This window comes from Miniopterus schreibersii (assembly GCF_964146895.1).
Source record: "Miniopterus schreibersii genome assembly, chromosome: 7".
Lineage (NCBI taxonomy): Eukaryota > Metazoa > Chordata > Mammalia > Chiroptera > Miniopteridae > Miniopterus > Miniopterus schreibersii.
The window spans coordinates 62169651-62175604 of record NC_138108.1 but is presented as its reverse complement, the minus strand read 5'-3'; the positions used below and the strand labels follow the sequence as shown (position 1 = coordinate 62175604).

At 38.0% G+C, this 5954-nt stretch overlaps 1 long non-coding RNA gene across 1 annotated transcript; it reads left to right on the top strand.

The window, feature by feature from the left end:
- The first annotated feature begins 217 nt into the window (after positions 1-217).
- LOC308559734 lies at positions 218-5622 on the top strand. Its single transcript, XR_013999201.1, has 3 exons — positions 218-372; positions 3866-3956; positions 4092-5622. It is a non-coding gene; the product is annotated as an uncharacterized lncRNA (long non-coding RNA).
- Positions 5623-5954: the final 332 nt, after the last annotated feature.

The window sequence follows — 5954 nt, the reverse complement described above, 5'->3', positions numbered from 1 at the left end:
AAGAGAAATCTCTTAGATTTTAGGCGTATAGGCATACAGGTTAGCACTTCTGTCAAAGGGAAACAAATATCTCTCTGAGGGATCCACATGAACAACTATGACTCCAAGTGGCACTTTTACAAAGTCTTTCCAAAAAGACAGCTTGGTCGAACTAGATGTTCTTTTGTTCAACAAATTGCAAGACAATTAATGAGTACTTTTCTTTTCCTGGAAACAGACTAGACTAATTTGGTAGTCAGAATGGAAGGAGAAACTGAAGTCCCCTCCACTTGTAACTCTGCAGCTTGCTCATCTCAAGGAAATCATGCCTGACTCTGGCTAGGTTGTGTCCACACATGCATGTGCACGACTTCTCCCAGTCTTCTGATGTAGGTGGGTAAAGTGTGTTAATTTGTTAGGTGTTATTGAAAAATGGAATGCTATTAGCACTCTTTTTTTATTTGAAATGTACTTCATTTTGGTGACCCCTGGGAGCAGTTAATCTCTTGGGATGGTTTGGAAAGCTTCATTACATTCAATGAAAGAAAAAGAAGTGTAAATTATTCTAAAAATAATCAGGAAATTTACTATGTTTCATTTGGTGGCCCAAATCCTTCTCAAGTCAATAGTGACCAAAGATTCCTAGCATTAATGAACATATTGCTGAAATCAACATCATATTTAGTCTGAAAAGCCTTCTCATTTTGGGTGCTAAAGAGGTCAAAAGCAGCAGTAGCCCAGGAAGCATAAAATGTACTCTCTGTTGATGAATTGGTCTCTTTAAATTAGGGTTTAGCTATTCCAACACTGTAATTCGAGGGCATTTGCTTTATCCTTGCTACCTTCTGGCCTAGAGACAGAAGCATTTTAAACTGTGGTTCGTCCTGTAGCTTTTATCAAGGATAAATTCGTGTTTTTGTTTAAACAAAGAAAGCTTACATAATCTCTCCTCGTGATTAGCCCTTCCAGTAATTATCTGTTGCTTGGAATCTGTGTCAGCCGACCAAGTTCAGATGGCAAAAAAGAAATACTTCATCTGCAGTGATGTGACTTAGAAGACTGTGTGCATGGAAGGTGCAGTTATGCACATACAGAGAACATATTCATCTAATTTGACTGCCAGTGGCTTAATTAATGTTTGTCAAGCACTTTGAGCATAAAAAGAACTATCTGAAAGCTGAGAGCTATCACTCATAATCATTTTTCCTATTTGTTGAACTAAAATTAACATACAAATGTGATACTCTTATGGTGTCTTTGAGAGATATGCTCCTATGCTGACAAACCCATTGGACTACACTTTAAGAAAGTCTCATTGAAACTTCAAAGCCCTGGTTTCCGAAAGTAAAACTTCAAGCTGGTTGGGTATCATCCATCAGTAGATTTTGAAGCATACAACACTGACAGCTTGGGGAAGTGTACGCACCTGTTTATTGAGAAGATGTTAACAGGGGCAAATCTAAAATAAGGATGCCTACTGCAACCTGATTTTCAAGACGTTTTTGTGCATGCCTATACTTAAAATTACCCATGTTATCATCTATTTTTTCTCTTCTAATTTTCTCTCCAAAGAATAGCAACTGATGAGCATGAAGCCTCAGTAACAATCTGAGAAGAAAAAACTTAGATGCATATATCCATGACCTATGGACACAAACAATAGTGTAGAGAGGGCCTGGGGGGGGGGGGGTGGATACAGAGTGGAAGGGATCAATGAATGGGAAAGGGGGGCATCTGTAATACTTTCAACAATAAAGATAAATTTTTAAAAAGAAGAAGAAATAATGGAAAGACCCTGTTTTAGAGCTGGAAGGAGAAGTTCCCATGATGTTTTCCTTTATTGTTTTTCTCCAAGTCAAGTACAAGAGCAACTGGCAAAAGAAAACTTGAGAAATTAAGGAGCCTGGACAGAGGCCTTGATTTAACATGATTCTCCATAGAGAGGCTTCTGCAGAACTGCATTCATACCTGCAAGGGGTGGCTGGAACATCTGTGCAACTTCCCAGGACTATAGGGCAGAATGAACTCACTTGTGGAATGGAAAGGGTGACGTGAAATGACACTGACTTTCTCATATGACTTGTTTTTGTATTTTGGTTTCATTTTATTTACATTCCAGTCCCCTGAAGAGAACTGTTACATTCAGTGTAGAATCTTCTTTCCATGTTCACCATGCAATACACATACTTTAGTAGAATAAGCCTGATTAAGGCACTGCTTCTACCTTTTCCCTGCTAAACTAAACTTGACACATGGGCCTGGGAACCTGTCCTTTCAACAAGATCCCCCATGATTTTATATTTTTCAATGTTTGAGAAAGACTCCTAGATGAGAGATTACTTACCCTGTCTAGCCCATTCTTAGCACAGACCTTACTTTTAGTAATATGTGGCTGGGACAATGGTGTTTACAAAACATATGTGGCTTCCTTACATTTTGCTCTTGTAGAGTTAAGTTGGGGCCACGTAACTAACACTAACCAATAGGTCTGAGGAGAAATGAAGTTTGTCACTTCCAGCCAAGGTTCTTTTTAAAAAATTTTTGATTGATTGATTTTAGAGACAGGGAGAGAGAGAAATATTGCTTTTTTTGTTCCACTTACTTATGCGTTCCTTAGTTGATCCTTGTATGTGCCCTGACAGGGGATTGAACCTGCAACCTTGAAGTATTGGGACAATGCTCTAACCAACCAAGCTACCCGGCCAGGGCTCCAGTCAAGCTTCCTGAAAGCAGGTCCCCCCCACCCACCCACCCCTGTAGACCTGGAAACCTCATTTTCTAGATGGTATAACAGTAAGGAAGCACCCTCCGATTCTTGAGAGCTGGTTTGGAAGAGTAACTAGACCCTCAAGAGAATTCTTATGAGCTAGAAGTAAACATTTAAGAGTTAAAGCGCTGGGTGTTCCGGTGTTGTTAACTGCACCAGGGCGTGCAGCCTACCATGAAGAATACAACCCATTTTAGATATCCCTCTTTCACAACTGCAGAAACAGTTTTTAAACTTTGACCTGAAAACAGCAGCGAAGGAATAATTGAATGAATGATGCACAGTTTATTCAATAGATCATTTAATTATAAACGGATATACAAAAATCACAAATCATTTGTTGTATGGTAGGAACAAATGTCCTTTTCACAGTTCAGTTCTGGCTTCACTTTTCAATCTTCCTTTAAATTAATTAGTGGCACCCGTAGCCTACTATGCCTAGGAAAAATGTCTTTGCCCTTGCCATGCCCAGATCCCCTTCTTTCCTTTATCCTGGTCCTACATCATTAACAGTCCATCTTCTGGTCGCTCAGATGGACGGGGCTCCCATATCCAATGCCAGTCAGAAGGGGATTGATTCCTTATTTGTATTTGCTGCTTAAAGTTCTCGCCTTAAGTGCATCCACTAAATTTCCGTGGCATTAGTTGCTTACCTTTCTAATTCTTTCCTGCACAGATGTGTACAATGCTGAAACAGAGAGACGTCCTCCTCTCTGTGCTTTGGGTGCTGCCCTAGCCCATCGGGGTCCAGCGCCTGTGGGAGGGATGGATGGGACAGTGTTGGTGGAGGGGGTGAATGACAGAAGAAGAACTTTCACAAAGACCATACAGTTGCAGAAGGCGCTGATCTAGCCCTGAAGCATTCTCTCTGACACCCGAAGGCCAGTTTTTGCTGTTGCACCCATACTTCCCAATCTTATAGCTGCTGCAAGTCTTTCTTTCAAACAAAGGGGAAATAAACAAATACAAGCTAGCTACAGTTTGCTTCTCCCATGAGTAGGGTACAGTTAATAATGTTTTTTTAATATTTTAACACATCACCTTTCCCTTAATTCACAGACCGATACAAAAAATTAAAAAAATAAAAGTACTGTATTCTTTTTCCTGTTTCGTTTTCAGTAATTCCTGAACAAATCCACATGACGTTCCTGCAGTCTGGTAGAAGAAGCACATGAAATGGATTCATTGAAACCTTTCCCAGTTCTCTTTGGTACGTATTTGGCCCCATTTTGAAATGGGGCCGGGCAGCTTTTGTTCCTATAGAAAAGAAGTTATGATTTAAGAAAACTTTACAAAAGGGAAGCTGATCTTGATGTTATCAAACTTCCTTCTTTTCTTTTGGCAGAATGTTTGAGAAAATGCCAATTGGTGTCGCCTATCATCAGAACTTTTCAGCATCTGATTGCGTCTGAAAATTAATTCTCATAAAACTATCGGACCATCTTCAGCAGATGATATATATTCCTCTCTGAATAGTTAGCACCGACATTTGTCTCTGCATACTGAAATAGGACTGTATCAACTGTTTTAGCTACAATGATGCCATTACTAATTGCTGCATGGTCCCCCATTTTTGGAGAGGGGTGTGCGCTGGTATAATCTCAGGCATCCATATTCTTTTGTGGTGAGTGTTAACCAGAATGCTCTTTTTGTCCAGACTGTCACCAGGTGGTTTTATAATTAGAAGATTCACTCTAAAATGAAAGTCTGAGGTTGATGAGGCAGAACAAGCTATGTTTTAAAGGGGAATTCTTATTAGTACAAAATATGGGAGGCCAAACAAAATCAATTTTTACAGGAAGATTAACCAAATTGTTTATTATTGTAGTAAACATTGCAGAAGTCAAGGGGATGGGCTGTATTTGCTGTATTCAAGCAAGAGAGTGAAGTACTATGGTCTAATTTATGCATAGTAATTGTTCATCTTAGCATTCTCATAGTTTGGGTAGTGACTCATTTTGTTCTAGGTGACCTTTGTTCTCCAGAAGTGGCTGCTATTAAAAAGTAGAAGCAATAAAAATAGAACTTCGGGTTTTAAAAAGGACCTGAACATCAAGAGTAAAGCAAGGACTGCTAGTGTTAAGTAATCCGCTACCTTTATGTCTTTATAGTGGGTTTGAATATTTGGAAAGTAACTTTTTTTCCTAAAGAACATTTAGTAAGATATCTTTTTGATGACATATTATTTTAACATTTAAAAAGGGAAAGCATGAAAATCAAGTTAGTTAATCATAGGCTTTTCCTTCTTCATTTTACATTCCTACTATTTAGTTTCCTTTCAGGTGTAGATGGGCATGTTAGAGGAAGGGATATATTTCAAAGAAAGAGCTTAATAAAATAATTTACTGTCAGCAGGTCACCACTAACAAGCAAAACTTTTATAAATCATGAGACAGTAGACTACAAAAGATGAATGAAAACCAATGCCAAAAGACACAGTTTCCAAGGGGTTTTCAAAAATGATGAAAGGATCTAAATGTCAGTGCAAGAATACATATACACAGAAGAATTGACTTCTTAAAGGTGTTTCACTCTGTATTTTAAAACTTTTTTTATTTTGGAAATTCCCTACCATAAACAAAAGTAGAGAGAATGTTGCTACTATAAGGGACAGACACCCAGAGAGTTATCAACATGTTTGCTACACTTGTTTTAGATTTCATAATTTCTTTGATGTTGTTTTTATTGCTGGTGTATTTTTAGAGAGAATCCTGATGTCATGTTATTTCACCCTAAATACAACAGTATACATCAGAAACAAAAATAATATTTTCTTATGTAATCATAGTGCAATAGTCACATCTAAGTGTGTTTAAACTGTCTACTCTCACATCCCGTAAGCCATCATGAGTTATCAATAAATCATTTTCTTGGTTGATTTTTATCTTTATTTTACCCCTTTCTCCTCTATAGGTATCCCTTCAATTAGCAAAAGAAATCCTATACTTAGTTTAGGTTATTTTTAACATATCCTTGGGACCCTGCCTATGCCTTTCTCTGGCATGGTATGTTATTCAGAATCTTACACCATCTCTGAATTCTGCGTTGCAGTTGGCATGGTACAAGAAAATTACATTTTGCTCAAGTTCCAGAGTTTTGTAGAGTGTAAAAATACTCTGATTTATTAAAAAAAAAGAAAAAAGAAATGAATCCATTATCCAGCTATGATGGTGTTGAGTAATCTGACAGGTAATGTCTATGATGTTTT